The following is a 19,050-nucleotide window of genomic DNA, read 5'->3' on the forward strand; positions in this document are numbered from 1 at the left end:
AGAGCATGTAAAGGCATCTAAACAAAGCGAATTTTAGTCTGAAACAACATACAGGTTTGGTATATGTGCAGCAGTAGTGCAATACTGGGTACACAGAGTGCAGAATATTACAGGTTATTGTGTTAGGAAAACGTCTCTTTCCTACTGCTATATTTAAGTTATAAAAGCAGTTAAAAACCTCAGAAATATTAAGCTATATTTTAGTTGAAAAAGTGGGAACAGGACAAAAAAACACTGTAGTCCATTAGATGGCATAAGTGCAACAATGGAACTTCAGGGAAAAAAATTAGAAAATAATCTTTTGTCTTGTGGATTTACTATTGCCCATGGCTTGTGGTTTCAAAAGAGAAGTGGGAGGGAGGAGGAGGAAGAAAGAAAGAAAAAGACAATTACTATTTTCCAACATTTTAAAACAAAAACCTGAAGGAAAACTAACTAAAAATTCCAGCTACAAACAACACGCACCATTATGAATATTCGGTTGTTACTCATGCGTATGTATTAAAAAAAAAAAGACACTGATTTGAGCCAACACCTCTAGTCCAACTTTAGAGGTGTTTAAAGGTCAGGCCTGGATTCATATTGCAGCAAATGAACCTTATCTCTGCACTGTGCCAAACAAAAGCCACTTGAGTCTGAACAACCCTGAACTTTAAGCTGCTTGAAACCTTTAGCCAGGCATGACTGTAGTGAAGTTTAGCCGTTTCTAACTGTACACTTTCATCATTTGTAGAGCTTACAGCATTAACCCTTTTGGCTTGCTTGATCTTTAAATGGTGAAGAAAGAAAACTACTCTTGAGTAACTATTTTATATCTGGAAGAATATGAGATCACTGACTGTTGGCCATAGGTCTTTCTGTCTTGTGGATAAAAATAATCTAAATTGAACAAAAAGGAAAATTACCCATTAAGATTATGTAAAAAAGCATTACATTTCCTTAAGAATCAAGTTACTGAGATACGTTTTTGCAAAAGAAAAAAAGGTCAGTTACCACTATTAAACTTGTATATTGTTTTATACTAAGCCCTTCCAATGGCCTCTCTGAGGGACTGTTTAGTTTGTATTACACTCTAATAAACTCCAGGTGTGGAGGACAAACTGAATAATAAGAACCCGATGGACCAGACTAGTTAAAAATAATGTGGTACATTCCTAGTTCTCTGCATTTAATTTATTGTTAATCATTGTTATTACTTACATTTATTGGGTAGTTTTTCTAGATTTATTAGGCACTACATTTAACAGTGTTATCGCTTGTAACTGACTATCAGTGGAATAGAAAACATATTTTCTTAAAGAGTCTTACCCTAATTAGTAAGTTGTTTCCCTATTGAAATAAAACAGACCCTAGGAGAGTCAAGACTGACTTTCTTTTTTTAAAGTCAGAATAAAAGTTCAGCTAGGAAACCCAGTTTTGTCAAGACCACCTGTCGGAGCAGACAAGCAGAAGTATCCATGTACCCTACCCAGAGATCTGTTAAGTGAAATACTTGGCTGAAAACCATGAAGTCAAAAGCTTGAAGGTTTTTAGCTTGAAGGCTGAGCTAATCAATAGAGTCTTTTCCTGGCCAGTGTGACATATTGGGGAGAACCATTAAAAAGATGAACAAAAGTCAGTTTGAGCTGCTTACTCAGTGATCCTGTACTGTATAGCCAAGCCAGTGGGGCACATCCCACAGCTGGTGTGGGACCCAGGGGAGATGATACTTCAGGGAGGGAAGATGACCCCAAAGGCAGGTGATAGCAGTGCTCCCAGAATATTGTAGAGCAATCAGGTCTGGCAGCAGCTGCTTTACTTCATCTCAAAGATGCTCATCAACTGACAAACATCTCCTGGGCCAGCACAGCCCCTTGCAAGTAACCTGAGATAGCCTGAGGGTGGGAGCCACCAAGCTTCGCATGAAAATCAAGAGCTGCAGCTGTCCCACCCCTGGTAATCATCTACCTGCTCCACCCAAACCTTGGTCAGACTTGCTAGCAATCTGCCAGCTGGCTATTTGCATCACCTTATCAAAATAAAATAGCATGATCAACATATGTACTGCTATGGTTATCTGCTTGGATGGACAAATTAAAACCACTTCTTTGGTGGCAAAGTCATTAGTCACCACTGATGGAAAAAGCAACAACCCCTCCCAAACACCCAGGGCTTCTCTTAAAACTATGGAATGCATTCTGAGCTACCTGTGCTCTATTCAGGAGGCCACATTTAATTAAGAACAACCTAATATTCTTAAGCACTTTGCTTGAATATCTCGAAGGACTTCACATAGAGCACCGTTCAGTTAGGAAGCTCAGCATAAAAGATACTTTGGCACAGTCAGTGCTGGAGGTAATGGCAGAGTCTGGAGGAAAACTCAGAGTTCCCAGGCTCTGCATTCAGCCACTGTAGCCAGAGACAAAGGGTATGGTTTTAGAGCTTTGCACCTCTGTAGGGACCCTTATCTTGTAGCATTGCCTTGGACACACCCACACCATGGGTTCGCAGCTGGAACAGGCTAGGGGAGAAGGCTGCACTGCCAGGTGACATTTGTGGCTTACTTCCTATCCATCAGGACAATCAGTGGGCACAAAACACCAAAGTCCTCAAGAACCAGGGTAGGAGTGAGGACAGAGAGGGGATTTTTGGGCATCCATGCAGCTGCTCTTGTAAGGCATGAGCTCAGCTCCAGGTCTCTGGTGACTGCAGTGTCAAAGGCTAAAACCTCCCCTGGTGGCTTCTCTTCCTGTGGAACCAAATATAAATCAGCACTGGAGGAAATGCTGCTTGGAGAGAGAGGAAGCAAGAGCCAACAGATGATTTGCTGCTCTGCTCATCCTAAATCCCTGGTTATTAACTTACAGGAAAGCAGCAGGAAATCTTACTATTTTGAAGGGGGAGGGGGTGAACAATTGTAGGTTGGATGAATCCTGATGACAGCTCTGCTATACTGCCAAAATGGGGAAAGTAGGAATCATCAGAGCAGTTTCTTTACTAAAAATACTTAAGTCATTGATGCAAGATCACCAGATCTATAGGAAACCGTTCTCAGGTCAGCAGGGAGCAGGCAACCCCTTCTAATTTACAGAAGCCTGGACATGTGGCCATAGGTGGAAGGGGACTGCTGTTCAGACCTTTGGCTGTCTCTGCCAGAGGCCTGGTGCCACAAGCCCTGAAATACCACCTTCTACAACCTGAATTTCTGCTGCCAGCTGGAAATCCCCCAGGAGTAGAACACAAGTTGTCTGAGTACTCCAGCTTCCCATAGCTCAGCAAAAATGTGGGTAATACATACATGCAGGTAACGCAAAAGTCAGATTATCCCAGAGTCCTTTTACCCTGGTATTCCCTTTTTCTCCTGCCCCATGGGGCCCCGTCACCATGGTCCTGCTTTCGCTCTGACACTCTACTATTCTGATTCTCAGTAGTTTAATTTTCTGCCTTCCACCTGTCTTAGGTTTCCCCCCTTCCCTTCTGCCCTCAATTTGGTGGTTATGTAGAGACAGGTGTTAGCAGAGGGTACACATTACTCAGAGGATTATTTTGAAGGAACGCTTGTTATTGGATGGGTTACACGTATGAAAATGTGTGTTGCTTTTCCAGTGATGGTATCTTAGTGCTCTGCCATGCTCCATCATTATCGTGTGTGTGTTCCAGTGTGTAACTCGCATGCCAAACTCTCCCTGGTTATAAACCACCCTAAAAATCCCTCGCCAGGACCACCGCTTTGCACGCTGCCCCTGTTCAAAGCAGACTCCTGGTCTCTCGTTGTGCATTTTGGTCTGTGATATCCACTTGCTGGAAACAGGTCCCCAAATGCCCCATTCAGGCTGTGGGTACGCTTACAGCAGGGAAGGAAGCCAAAGAATTGCATTGCTTCACATGTGCCAGTGAAACGATATCTCAGGCAGTGACAGACAGAGTGCAGGGTAGTTCGTAAATAATAATAATAACATTTCACGCTTGTGTTGTTTTACACCTCAATTAAGACCCACCAGGCAGGATTTTCTCTGGAAACACCCTCTCTTCCTCCTTCCCATCACTTCTCTCTCTTTTGCAACACGTTGTTAGCTTGGGGAAAAATGTCTGTGTTTTAATCCAACCATAGCAACAGCTCTTTCTAATCCACTTACAGAGCAGGGTGCAATGCACTGAGGGGAGGTCAGAAGGAAGCAATGGGACACCAGCAGTGGTAGAACCTCCAAAACCTCCTCCCAAGTCAAGACAGGCAAGGAGAGGAGCAGAAAGTGCATTTTCCTGTAGAACGGGAGCTGCTCACGGGGCAGAGGGCTGGGGAAGTTGGATTCCTTCACATGGGCTTCAAGCCCTGGGGAAGAGCCACCCTGGCAGAAGGGACCACAAAGGAGCAGAGCCTCTCGGGAAGTTGCCCCCGATCGGGCAGTAAGTGGGGTGCACGCATGCAGACGTGCTGTTTTCAAGAGTGGGGTGGGATTCAGTGGTGTAACTGAGGATTGTCTTCCCATCATTTGGTGTGAAAATGAATCCCAGATGTTGGAGAGTAACCTCCTAAATATACCAAAATGTACTACCCAAAACAGAAGAAGAAAACAGAATAAATGTGATTCCAACCAGTCAACAAGCAGTCTTCTGCCTCTCCAGTGGTCTGCAAAATTGGCCTTTTTAAAGTCCTCACAGGACCTCCTGAGCTGAGTACCTGGGGAGGCAGGAACAGGACAAATCCTAAGTTCTCTTTACTTCTTATTCACTCAGATAGTAAGATAGACATAAGAATTCAGCTTACTGTGAATAACTTTATCCATTCCTGATATTTCCCATCATCTACAAAAGTGGTTTCTTTTGCTGGTTGCTGTTTTGTGTAATTTTCCAAACAATACCCTTTAGCAACGAGACCTCCCTTTTTTTAATGCATTTCCAGAGGGACTTGAGTCCAGATCACACACACACAAGGCAAGTTTCCAGCATTCTTATTACTCCACTGGAAGAAATAACCAGAGCCAGCATCTCTGAACCATTTCCCAAACTGTTCTGTTCTTCTGACTTCAGTGTCAGCAATGCACTGTTTCTAATCCATTACAGGAATTTATCACAGTACGTGTCAATTTGTTTCTCTTCTTTCCTCTTCTTGCTTTAAAATGACATCAGGAAAGAAACTTTACAGCAGGGCTGCTTCGATCCAAGTTTTAGCGACAGAGCACTTTACTTAACTGGATCCTAACTGTGCACATTAAGTTTTAAGGGCATATACTAAACAGATCAGTCTTTACTGTAGTCTAGAATTTCCTTTGTTTCCTTTCTGGTGATGATCTTTATTGCAAACAGTTTGCAATACTAGCAAACAAGCATCCAGGTTTCCTTTCCTTTTTTTTTTTTTCTTTTTCTTTTTTTTTTTTTCCCCAGCTTGTCCTGAATAGGTAGTTTAAAGCACTGTAATAGGGAACATCCACACTGTAATACAATGGGATGATCCCATTTGACAATGGTCCTAATCTGATACAGGAAAGACAGGTAAAAATGTAAAACATATACCTGTATGCTTGTTGGATCAAATCCTTCTTTGACAAGTTACTACTCTCTTTACTTGCTGGAGGAAGGATTGAAAAACGATCTCTATGCTGAGTATATCTTCTCTGTCTGCATAGTCAGTAGTTAAAAATCACAATAATGAAAGAAAACACTGGGGAAAACTGCGTCATTGCAAGTTTCTGAAGGGCCCAATCCTACATCATTTATTTTTATGAGTCATTGTGTGAACTGAAGCTGAAAGGATAAATCAAGTGTGTGAGGATTAGTGCATAAGTAAAGATTTCAGGATCAGGACCCTAACTGTCAGCCTCATAAATTTCCTACTGGAGAGGATTCAATGTTATTCATTCAGCTTTTAAAAAGGAGTGGGGAGGCAGTTGTGTCCTTTTTCTTTTTAATTAGATTTCATTTATTTAGATTGTTATGGAGATGGTCAACCACAATAGGGAACCAAAAGCACAGAGTAGGACAATTCCTAGAAGCCTGTTACAATCAGCATGGGATCATGTTAAGTGCTGGACACTTCATTTTCATGACACGATCTTTGATTTCCTCGGAGACAAAATAAAAATGGACACGACTGAAGTTTATGAAGGGAGACATCTCAGTTCAAACGGGAACATTAAGACATCCCCAAACTAACAGCCAAAAAGGGCCAAAGAATGAAGGAGAGAAAGAGATTCAGATTCAAATGCATTCCCCAGAGTAATTACTGGAGAAACTTAGGGGTAGGGGACAGAATGGGGGGTGGCCATTGAATGGGATGAAAACCACGAGCATTACAAAAAGAAAAGGAAAAAAAGGGGGGGCTGTGGGTAAACAGGATGGAGGGAGAGAGCATGAGTGGCAGATGTCACTGATTTCATTCCATCGCCTTAACTTGCTGTTTGAAAAAACTCCTCATGTGTGACCTGAAAAGAGAGAGAAACAAAATGAAAACAGGCATCAACAAAGCACTTGCTGTACGATTTCAAAAAAATGTAAATTAATGACTGGCAGTAAGAATCTCCAAAGGAAACAACATCCCAGTTTAAGCATTGCCATCAACAAAAGCTCAACAGCATATGGTAATGTTAACTTTAATATGAAAAGATAATAACAATCTTTAAAAAGTGACTTGAGAAAAAACCTTGCTAGGTGCTCATCCTTTTCAACTTGAGTAAAAAGAAAAGATGTTGGAAGGTTTTGTGTTTTTATTTTTTTTTTTTCCCTATTCCCCATAACTGTTCACATTGTGTAGTTAAATGAGGTTGAGATTGGTACAAATTTTAAATAAAAGTACCTAGGATCTCCAGCTAACAAGGCAGAAAACCAGATTTGTAACGGATAATTACATCTAAACTTATTTAAATGTAGGCCTATTGATTCAAGCAAGTTCTTTAGAGCAGATTCAAGGTAACATTTCCTCCCCTATCCCTCTTCTAAAAGTGGTGTTGTTGTACGGTTGAAAAATGAGCATCCTCTCATGGCCCATGTGGGCCTCATCCTGTGCATTTCCAGCAGCTGGCTGCACCCTTGTTCAGCACCCTTCCTCAAAGCCTCGCCCCTCCTTCAGAGCCAGCTATCTGACCACAGGTTCATGATTGCATCTGTGATAAGCTATGTGCACATGCACGTTGCATGCTAAAATGTTCTTTGCTTGTGCTATTACTGTGTGGGTTTATGCAAAATCCTGTTTTTCCAGGCACAACCATTGCCTTTTGTCTTTGAAAATCTCTCTCCTGCCCCGTGCTGTAATCAAAGAGAAGGAAATTATTTTATTCAGAACACCCTATGAAAGCCTGAGGAAGCTGTTTACTCACATGAAAGGTCTAACTTCAGTTTGGACTTCTTATATGAAAAGCGGCTATTGATATGATTATGGCACCCAGAAGCAAATGCAGCTTTGAATATTACTTCTGACCCCCGATGAATGTGAGTTTCTTGAAATGCCTACAATGGGCCAAAGTGACTAATTTTAGAAAGGTGGATATTTAAACCAACAGCACCTCCACGCAAATGAGCATTACACTGCTGTTTTAACCCATGATCCCACAGTGAGGCCTTGGAGATATCATTTTGCAATAAAGAGGTATTTCATGGTCAATTGGCTTTATCCAAAAATAATAGGAAAAGAAGCTTGCAGGGGGAAAACCAACCTAGTTTGGCACAAAATACTAGCACTACTGGATCTGAGTAGAGAAAAGTTTAAAAGACTCTCATGCGCTTAGCCGTATGCTGAAAGAATGACACACAAACAACAGCCACCACATGAATGCGTCCATTATATCCTTTATTGAAGATCACAACAATAGTAGCACTTCATTGAAGAAAAGATGATTCCTCTATTATAGACAGGCCCCTCAGATCGCCTAGCTCAGCGTACAACTGCAAGATGTACAGAGATGTACAGTTCTCTCTGCATTTTCATGTCATTGCCAAAACACACAAAGTAGATTCTCAAATGCCTGGGGCTAAATTACAGCCCCTACGAACCACGCTGGAAGTTTGAGAGCCCAGAAAAAGTTCTGAAGGTTTTCTCTCTCTCTCTTCATGAGAGAAGCCAAAGCTCATGGGTACAGTGTTTGTCATGTGAAACAAGGCTATTTTATATCATTTGGGGTTGTTTTATTAATGGTGCTGAAAAATTGTTCATTTCATTTCACTTTTTGTCTCCTTTTGAACGTAGCAGGATGAAGGTAGAGTGTTTTTTAACACATCCAAGATAAGAAAAGAATAGACCCTTTTGTCTCTAGAGCTGTATGCCATCACTATTAAAAATCTTTCATCTCACCTCAGACAACAAGCAGAGAGCATGACAAAAAATAGGAGAGTCAACAGTAAAAAGTGTGTGGCAGGGGGTGGAGGCTGGCAGGTAGATAGAGCCTCGAGTTTCATCCTAGAAGAGTTGGTCAGGGCAAAATTTGTTCCTCTCGGGTGGTTCTCATGTTTTGTGTGGGACAAATGCCAAAAGCCCACTTACAAAAGAGTCACACATGAGCGGTCAAGGAGAGCTGTCCTGCACGATGAGGGTTTAAGTCAGCTGATGGAGGGATCTTGTATTGCCGTGGCATCACCAGTGTCCTATAAAACTGGAGGTCCTGGGCCCCACCGTGATGTTGTTGGCACCATCGAGGGTGAAGAAGAGCCAAGGAGGGGCGCTGTGAGCCAAGGAGGGACATCACAACAGGTGCTGCAGTTGGTGACTGCGCAGGAATGCTTCGGGGCCGCCACACCAGCCAAAGAGCCTGGCCACATGCTTGTCACTGAATATTGACCCGGGCTGGTTTGTGTCCCCTGACACCTGACGTCTGCTATCAACCACTACTTGCGGGCAATCAGAAGATGGCACTGAGTGTCAGGCGGAGCACAACCTGATATTTCAGCATCCCCACCACCCCTCCCCATGCCAGAGCAGCTCTGAGAGGAGCGCTCTGCACAACAGAATGAAAAAACTTCCTTTCCTAGACAAGAAAAGGTACTTGTGAATCAAGGCTAAGTTCAGCAGATCATCCTAAACCAACTTATAAATGAATGTTTAATACATTTCCCATTGACATTCCTGAAATAAATGTTTGGATTTTTCATTTTGAAAGAACATTTAATTTGGAATCTGAATTAAATTTCCCTTTTGAGGAGATGAAAAACAACAATAACAGCTGAACAGCTGAAACAGAATTATTTTTTTTTCCCAACCTGAAATGAATTCCTCTTATGGTTTGATTTTTCGGATTCATTTTGGGGCTACAGGAAGGATAAATGTTTCTTTCAGGTTAGCCTGAAACAATGAGTCATAAAAAAAGAGGAGCAAATGCACCCAGGCCCTGTGTGCAGAGCTCTGCTTAGAAGCCCTTTTCGGTGTGTCACCTAGTGTCATCAGTCCTATTTCTTGTCAAAGATTTGTCACTCATTCAGCAATTAGAAGTCCAGTGGCATTACCTGTAGGTTTCAGGGATGTTTTCTTGCCAAGGTGGACTTCACTGGTATTATACACAAACCTAGAAATACCTAGAGGATATAATATAGATATTCTACCAGGACTTACAAAGATCAATTTATAGACCTCCTGCCTGCAACAGTAAAAAAATAGATCAGCAAAGTGTAATTTTTGGCAAAAGAAGGCAGAACTGAGGAGGTAAATGGTAAACAGAAAAGCTTGTAAAGCTTGGAGGTCCCTTCAGCAACCGTGATTTATCTTGACCTTTTCTGTTTGTTTATTGTCACATTTTGCCAAAAAAATAGCAGTTGCTGTTTCTAATTCTTTTTGTAAATAACCTTGTTCCTCTCAGATTTCCCCGAGATGGCAGCACTAAACTCAACACAGCTATTGAAAAATACACTGTGGCCTTCAAAATATATCTGATCAAGAGCAGCAAGGTTTCTGCTTCTTTCCTACACATGCCTTGGTCAAAAACTGGTATCAGCTGCACGTTTGCTTGCTTTCTAAATTGGGGGTGACATGCAAAAAGTCTGCTTGGAAAACTGCTGGCTTTTTAAGAAGACAGTGTGCTGATAAGTTCAATGGGGTGAGACTGATTTTAAAGGTTGATCAACAGAACTGGTACAAAACAGATTTTTCAGCTCATTGAACATTTTAAACTTTTGTTCTCTTTCTTCCTGTTGGGCATCAGGAAAAATAATACTTTTAATTGACCAATTAGTCAAAAAGTATTATTCTCAAACTGTTTAAAGCTGCTTGAATTGGAGAAAACATACATTTCTGATCAGATGATTGGAATTTATAATCAAAAATAAGAATAATTTTTAGATTTTAAAAAAACAAAAATAACAACAACAAAACAGCCCGTAGAATATTGTAAGATGTTGGCATCACCCCAAAATGCATTTTTAATTTAAATTTTTTGCCATGAATAATTTAGACAAAAAGCTGAACAGAATTTCAAGGAGGAACGTGAACAGTAAGAAACTGTTAGCCCTAAAAATTACATTTTTCTCAGCAGGATCGGTTGCTATTCTGAACAGTGTTTAGTCATCAAATCAGTTTGAGGAAAGTATTCATGATGCTGCCAAATAACTAATGCAGATTCAATGTGCCTATCTTCTGTGGCAAGTTAATAAGGGTGTTTATTGTTCAGCTTTTAAACCAACTGTTAGGCCTGGCATCTTTAAAAACTAGTGTTATAGCCAGGTGTCTTTAAAATTGTTTGAAGTCAAAGTCAAATTGGCAAGCCCCGAATTACTTAACTGATTTAGCTGCAAAATTCAAACCAGTTTCTGAGACAGAAACATGGCAAAGTATGGCGAAGGGCTTTCTGAACACAAAGGATTTTGACATCTTGCAGTTGAAACCACCGAACGGTGACTCTTGGATTGCGAGCTCCAAGCCCAAACCTTACCCTCATTTCAACCTCAGAAATGAATCTTAAGACCAGCTCAGTCCTCAACATGAGGCAAATGTGGAGAAAGGTCTCTCCGCATCAGCCCTACTTCCACATTGGTTGGCCATAAACGGTTGGTTAATGACCGTTTCTGTAAAATGTCAGGCTGGGTTCAGAGCCTGAGCAGCCGGCAGAGCCAGCTGGGGCCTGTCTGGGGGCATGGATGTTGGAAAACCTCAGTTTTGATGCATTTCATACCCCTGCATCAAGGACCATGAGGAGAAGTTCTCCAGGTGCTGGAAGCCAGTGTGATGTGTGGGAGCTTCCTTATTATGCTTGGTGTCTTCTATATAAGAACAGAGGATACAAGAGGGCAGATACTCAGCTAAAGCATTTTTTTCTGTAAAAAAGTTACTTCTAATTTCCCTTTTACCAGTGGGTCCCAGAATGAGTCCTGCTCAGTAGGTCACTGGAGAGGAAACGTGGCCTCACAGTCAGAACACCAGACTGCGGCTGCAGGAACCTGTGCCCCGCTGTCATCCTTGCCACCAAGTCCATGGGTGGTTTTGGGCCCATCCTTTAATCTCTTCCACAAGACAAGATGCCTATGATAAACCCTGTCTCCTTTGTTTTGTTTTATTCCGATCCCATCGGTCTGTGGGCAGGACCACAGCATCCCATGGCTGTCGGTAGGACAGGAAGGTCTCAGGGAGACTGGCCTGGGAGAGGGGAGCTGCCTGAAGACGCAGATCTGAGCTGATGTGGGACTGTCTGCTGGGCTCTGTGAAATGCCTCTCCAAAATGTCATCCTCAAAATCTTCTGGAAAAAGAACATGCCAGATCATTTTTACTTAACAGAAGAGACAAAACAAAAAAAAAAAAAAAAAAAAAGGCAAGAAAAAGAAAAAGGCTTTATGACTCAGTGCTGCATCTAGGAAAAAAGTGTTAACCCTCTTTCCTCCCCCGCCTCCCCTGCAGTGCACGGTTTCTGAGTCACAGTGACCCTCCCAATTACTGCAGGACTATCCCCTTCAGGATGCATCAGTCAGAGCTTTGGCACTGGTTAGTCCCTCTCTTACATTACCTGATACTTTGTTGGATGAAACCCGATTATTTCTCTCTGTCTCTTCCTACAAGCTGGCTACTGTTGGTGCAATAGCTTCTGCAGCTCCTGCCATCTGGAACAGACTTCCCACCATGCTGATTTTGGCCTCTGCTTCATTTCAATTCTGAGATGAAACAATATTCTTCTCCCTTGTCTATGACTCTTCATTTCTCTCTAGCCTTGCTATTATGTATTATTTATCCTAGTAACTGCTTGACAGTGGTCACTTGTCCACTAAAGAAAAGACAGCAAAATGTTTCCAGTCACAAGCTGGTATGTTTTGTTTGGTTTTTGTTTTTTGTTTTTATTAACATAGTAGCTTTCCCTAAGCAGTCTCCTTTTTTTGGCTGAAAATATTATTGCATGATCTCTCCTGAAATATGATTAACATTAGTTTGAATTCTTGAGAAAGCTTAATCAAAGTCGCTTTCAACCATTTTTAATTATGTATGCATGAAAAAATATACACATTTCTGCTGTGGAAAAAATATTGTCACACATCCTCATCCCACTATATGCTCACAAACACATCAGATGGCTCAGATGTTGGTAAAGCTGGAAAACGAGATATCAAATTAGCAGAGAAGAACTTTTATGGACTAATTGGACATATAGATCAGGGAGGGAAATAACACCGTGTCTCTCATAAAGGAGGGAGGATTATTTTGTTTCTTAGCTTTTTCTTATATCACAAACCTGAGAAATCAAACATGCCCAAAACACAAGCAAAGCTAATTTTACACTAATGAGAAAGCAAACCCCCAAGTATTTTGGAAAGGGTTTAAACCCCCATTCTTCCGGGTACAAAGGAGGCTTCAACACTGGGGTCAGGGAGACATTTCACGAAAGGTCTAGTGCAGAGCCTTTAATAACATCCTCAGAAGTATGGGGTAACAGCCTCTGCTTGAGACACTCTTTTATCCTACTGTTTTCTTCTGCTCTTGCCATTCTTCTCCGGCCACTGAACAAAGATGGGTCTTTGTTCCATCACAACAACGTCTCTTGGATTTGAAGGAGTGGGCAATTAGTCTTTATGAAGCCCATCAACAGCATTCTCCATTAGCCACATCGACCTGGCAATGTTCTGCCTGCTTTTCCCTGTTTAATAAGAATGTCAGGAAAACACATTTAAAACTGAGTCATCAGTGGCACTCATTGCCACATGGTATCATCAAGGCCAAATATTTAATTTAAAAATCCAAATTAGTACTTACTCGTTTGTAAGGACACCAGCCAGTGACATTGGGCGAGACTGAGAAAAGGCAGAAGACACAAAGGCCTTGGTGGCTGTAGAGCATCAAGAGCTGTTGTGCTAGGACTTAGGAGCCTTAACTGTGTTTGAAAACCTCTTTGTAAAAGGAGCTATGTGAACACAGAAAGAGACCACAACAGTGACCTGAGATGGCAAGGTGATGAGTGATAGCGCACTGGGACTGGCTGTCTCCAGAAGGCAGATACCAGCAGGGGCTGAGCAGGAGCAAGCAATGTTTGGGGAGGGCTTCTGGAGTGAAGCAGGACCTGTCTGGAAAGTGTGCGAGTGGCTCCAGGCAAGTAGAAATGACGGTAGCAGTTGAAGTGAGCATGGTCGGTCACTGGCGGAGCAGAGGGGCTGGGAGGTGGCACAGAAAGCAGCATAATGAGGCAAGTATGGGGAGGCTGAGCTGTGAAGCGCCTTGTGTTTGAAGACAAGAACCCTGAAGAAGAGATTTGGTACTTCAGGGCTCCTTTTGGCCTGGAAAGCATGAGACCTTATTGAGTAATTGAGCTGGGAACCGCAGGGTACCACAGGAATGAACCACTGGACCCTGATGGCTTTGCTTGATTTTCTGTCTTCCATTTCCTGCTTCTCTGCGTTCCTCTCTCGTTTGACTGTGGTCGATTTGTGGGGTTTGTTTTTCTTTACTTCATTCCACCTTTTCTCTTTCCTTTTATGTCCTAAGTTGTTATTCAGCTGTTTTGATTTAAATTATGTTTATGTACAGTTACTCACAGCTCTGACTGTTGCCTCCTCCCTCCTGCGACTGTCTCTGATGCTTGCACATTCGCTTTGGCTCCTTTACAGCAGATGCCTGGAGCAGTAAATGAAAGCAGCTCTTTTATCAGTGAGCCCTTTCACCTCCAATTTTTTTATTTCTTATTAAGGCTCCAACCAGTCCTAGCTTTCTCTTCAAACGTAGTACATGCAACTCAAAACAACAACAACAACAGCCACCGCTGCCACAAGAAACCCAGCTAAACTGCAAAATTATCGACTCTTCTCAACCGTCCCTCATCCCTCTCCCTTGTTTTTCAGCAGTGCAGCAGTGTTACTTGTAGAGGGTGTTACATGGACCCCACTGTGGCACTCTGAACACCACATGTGGCCAATCTAATCTAGCCTATGGCTAAACAAATCCCAAATCATGGAATAAACCTGCTTATGTTATTAACAAACGCTGTGAGAAAATGTTTAGTGCAGCTTTGTGAAATAGGAGTCAAAAAAAAAGCCTCGTATTTTCTTCCAGAGCACAGAAATGTCATTGTGGTCAGCAATTCACCGAAATGTGGATATCCAAATACGTATATAATGCAGTGTTTAAAAAAAAGAGGGGAGGGTTTTTTTCTTTTACAGGAGATTGCAAATATCAACATTGAAAATCTGGAGACTCCTTGAAGATTTTCCAAGAAAAGTGGACAGAAGCAGTTCAGTTTTGAAAATAAAGTCTCTGTTCTTCCCAAGGGGTTTGTGGGTTTTTCATAAAATGAGATGGTTTTCATAATTTTGAAAAAGAGATGCATCCTTCCATCTGCAAGACTGTCCTTCTACAGACGAACTCCATGTAACAGTGTTTGAAAGGAAGATCAAAAATACCGTCAGTGTTAAATATGCTGCTAATTCACTGAAAGGTATTTTTTATCTGGACATTATGTCACACTACCAAGGACCAAACAAAATAAAAAGAAACAAGAAAACCCGTATTAACAGCAAATTTTCCACCGAAAACATGTTTAAAAGAAAAATATAACCAGCTTTGCAGCAAAATATACTCTAAAATCAATGGAGTGTTCGGTTCAGGAACAGAACTCACAAGTGCTTACTCATGTGAGTTGCCTTTTTTGTTGTTTCAAACCACTGAAGGGAAAAATCCCTTGTAAGCCAATAACCAGTCTCACTAAAATTCTTCTTTGTCCTTCAAAGACCTTTGTCTCACCTTGCATGAAGATAGTTTTATCCTGTGTTTGGAGTGAGCTCTAACAGGTGTAGAGGTACAAGAACTGGATCCAGAGGCTCAAACTTGCAATAGCAAGAAAAAAGAACATAGCAGCATGGTATGCTTGGAATGCTATCAAGACATAAGTAATAAAGAAAAGACATTTTCAAGGAAGCATAATAATAGAGTAAATACAGCCAGTTAGCGTGGATGAATTTCAAAGAGGGAAGAAAGGAAACATCATGTAAAGAACTGTATAACAATGGATCTGAAAGATATCCAAGTAAGAAGAAAATAGCAGTCCTGTCCCAAACATTAGAAGGCTTCTGCCTGTCATTATGGAAGATTATGCTATTATTCAATTACATAACGGATACTTATATAATTCATCCAATTGTAAACAGATTCTTTAAAAAGCCATTTTATCCCACAAACAAGAACATAATTTTTAGTAAAGAACCACTTAAACCTTTCTTCCTTGTATCTCTGCCTGTGCAGCTTACATTTTTCATTCACCTGACTAGATGGTTTTCTGCATCCTTTCTGATCAGCACCAGAGAAGGGACGTGAAGTGTCCTTTTCCCTTTTATCTTCTTTTCAGTCCCAGGTGTAAGAATGAAGACTTCTCTCATGAGAAGACTCCTGTCTATCCAGGAAGCCAGAAGCAGTGCATCTTCCAGAGCTCCACATCACAAGTGACTAAATTCTTCCTGAACACTGAACGGTTTTGCACCTAAGCATCAAGTATTGTGAATGATTCCTCCACTATATAAACTGCACCCCACAAAGAAAGATACAGGTGATTTACAAGCTTTTCCAGCTGACCTGTCCAACTGTGGGGAATGAGGTCAAGAGAACCAACAATTTTTGGCAGTGGTTAGGACACAGGATTGAGACTGATGAATCTGGGTTCATTTCTTCTTCCTGCAGCCTCCCTGAGTGACTATTGTTAATTTCTTGCAGATTTAATTCAGCCACCTGTGGCTTAGCCCCTATTTTGTCTTGTCTCCTTAGATCCGGGCTGCTGGGGGACTTTGAGAAATGGCTGTCTTTCCACTGCATGGTCCTGCTCTGCCTGGGATCCAGTTGTGCAGGGCATGCTGCTTCTCGGATGCTCCGGTCTGTGATCCAGGGAGAGCACGGTGCAATGGGGTGGGCACTGCTGCACAAAGGAATTACAGATAAATTACTTCTACAGAAAGGAGGAGATGAGGTAACTGAGTCATGGGCAATTCCCTAGTCTGCCCCAGCTGTGGTATGGGTATACTCTAAAAGCTGGCTGTGAAATTACATCTGTGTGTAACACACCTGCCATTGCAACCCATACATAGCTATCATTGCAATCTCTGAGAAAGAAAAAAAGTAGTTTCCGGGTTTGCTACCACCTTATGCCCTGAATCCTGGTGTCTGTCCCATGCCTTGGCATGGACACCGTTTGCAAAACTATAGATTCCCTCCCCCGCACCCCGCCCCAAGGAAGGAATTTAGGTAAAACTGGCCCTTGTGCATTTCTGCTACACTGAGCTGGTTTCTTGTTGAGGCTGCATGCCTGTGTGCCTAAAGCACACCCTGTATTGTTGTGGGAGCCTGTCTTTGTGGCCAAGGAGGAAATGTCAAATTAGATTGATTGCTCTCATGGCGGTTTAATTAAAACGTCCCGAAGCACAGGTGGGATTTGGGGGTTAGATTTGCTTTGGGAGGTGTGGTGGCTTTTGAAGTACAGAGGAACTGTAGGTCCTGGTGGAGGATACCCTGAAGAGGAAGAGATCTGATGAGGTCCCAGTTAAAAGCAGAGGAAAAGCAAGGAAACACTGTAGATGCTGAGTAAGAAAACAGGTTGCAGTGAGCATATTCATTTCGAGACCCATAATAATGCATTGGTGTTTTAAGAGTTAAAACATAAGTGCAGACAGTGACTTTGCAGCCCATCCTGTCATAGCAAAATTCACACCAGGTGGTGGGTTTTCAAATGCAATAACCCCAGTGCAGAGAACTCAAGGGTTAATAGGAAAATAATTTTAAGAATGAGTAATTTTAAAGGCCTGGAGATTGCTGCCTTGAATACCTTTCCTCGGGCCCAATTTTAGGGAGTGATACAGGTTGGGAGCAATTAAAAGAAAGGAAATGTGGTTTGAGTGATCACCCACGGGGCCAAAAAAAACCCAACCAGTTGCCAAGTGGAAGTTGATGTTTGGCTACATGTCAAATAAAGTTGTATTGAGGAGCAGGGGGGATCAGGTGGATGCTTCAAAGTGTCTGCTTATGACAAGGTCCTTCCTGTAGGCTTTGCACATGCCCAAGCATGCACACATGAATAAGACAGGAACCACTAGAGAAGACAGATGGAAAGCCTTCTGAAGATGGGAAGGAATCAAGAGAAAAGAAGTTGACCCAGCCAACCTGACTCAACTCTATTAACATGACCAAATGAGGGGAAAACATGGCGTTATCAAGATACAGATTTGTAATAAAGACCACCCAATTTCAAATATTTTAAAACATTAAAGACACCAAACTTGTACATAAGTGGCAATAACCCATCCGCACAGATTAATGTGGGTGAAATACAGAGAGTATTTTGGGTAATCCTGTTGCAGAAGCCACAGGAAAAGAGACACTGTATTTATTGCACCTTTGTAATTTTGTGGCACACATCACTCATTCAAAGTCTTAGATATTGAATTGTTCTTCTACCTAGCAAAGCAGAAAAAGCTCAGTTTTTTTCTTCTGCACTGAGAAATAGGTAACTTCCCAAGAACATACAGGAAGTCTGTGGCATGGAGAAGAATTGCTTTCTCCTCTCCTGAGTCACATGCCAGTGCTGTCATTTCCCAGCTATTCTTCTCTTCTGTCTGTGATCAATGTTTTCTCTTACAAGCTGTGGAAAGATAGGGACAAAATGCAACAGCTATCTCCTCCCTAGATGGGTGGTTCCATTAGGTTTCACTGCTCCGAAAAAAAAAAGGCATAGAGAATTTTGAGGAAAGATCAATTAAAAACAAGAAAAGATTGGATGCGTTCATATAACTGTTTTTTTTAAGACATGACTGACAGACAGCATACGGCAAAGAGGATCCCTTTGGAAAAGGATTCCTCACTCCTATAAGTGTTTCTAAATGGTAATGGTCTCTAACTATATGTCAACTCTTTCCAGCTTCATTCATCAAACAGAACCTCTAGAGAGACCATGTTGATCCCCATGGCTATAAAATTCCCTTGGTGCTGTAATGATCTGAAGGTACAAAAATTCCATGGAAACAAGTCCCAATTAAATACCCATTAACAGTGATGGAAAGATCACTGGGCCTATTAGAGGCAGCCCTAAGACACAGTAACCACACACAAAAAATTGTCCAGCTTCTTATTTATCTGCTTTAATCACTGTAGTGCAAAGAAGAACCTTCTTAACATTTCAATAACTAGTGCTAATTTATTGCAACTGAACTCAGTAGCATTTTCATAAGGCTTAAGTACTTCTTATTTGTATTGTGGCAACAACTACAGTCTCAACCCAGATCATTACCTTTTTTCAGTATTGTAAGAGAAGCTTCTGCTCCCCTTCCTCCAGAGCAAGAAACAATGGAAGATGTAAGACCCCAATTTTACCCAAACAACACAAAGAGTTGAAGAAACTTGCCTCATTTTTCTCGGAAAGCTGTGGCAAAGTCTGGAACTGAGCACACTTTTTCAGAGTTTTAACTATAGGAGACTCCCCTTTAATAGTAGGATGTCTTTAAACTCATTGCTGGTAGTAGGGTTGGTTCACAAGTATGTAATGCTGGCTGTTTTATGTCACGTTCCAGAGATTTAACACAGAATTGAGTAAGCAGATTATTGTTGAAATGCCTACTCCCATGTTGCCACTCAAACACAACTTTGTTCTTCGAGCATTCAGACATGTCTAATGCCAAATCCACTGAAAATATGACAAGGAGATGGTCCTCAACCT

Source organism: Leptosomus discolor, chromosome 6, assembly GCF_034619465.1.
Source record: "Leptosomus discolor isolate bLepDis1 chromosome 6, bLepDis1.hap2, whole genome shotgun sequence".
In the NCBI taxonomy this organism is placed as follows: domain Eukaryota; kingdom Metazoa; phylum Chordata; class Aves; order Leptosomiformes; family Leptosomidae; genus Leptosomus; species Leptosomus discolor.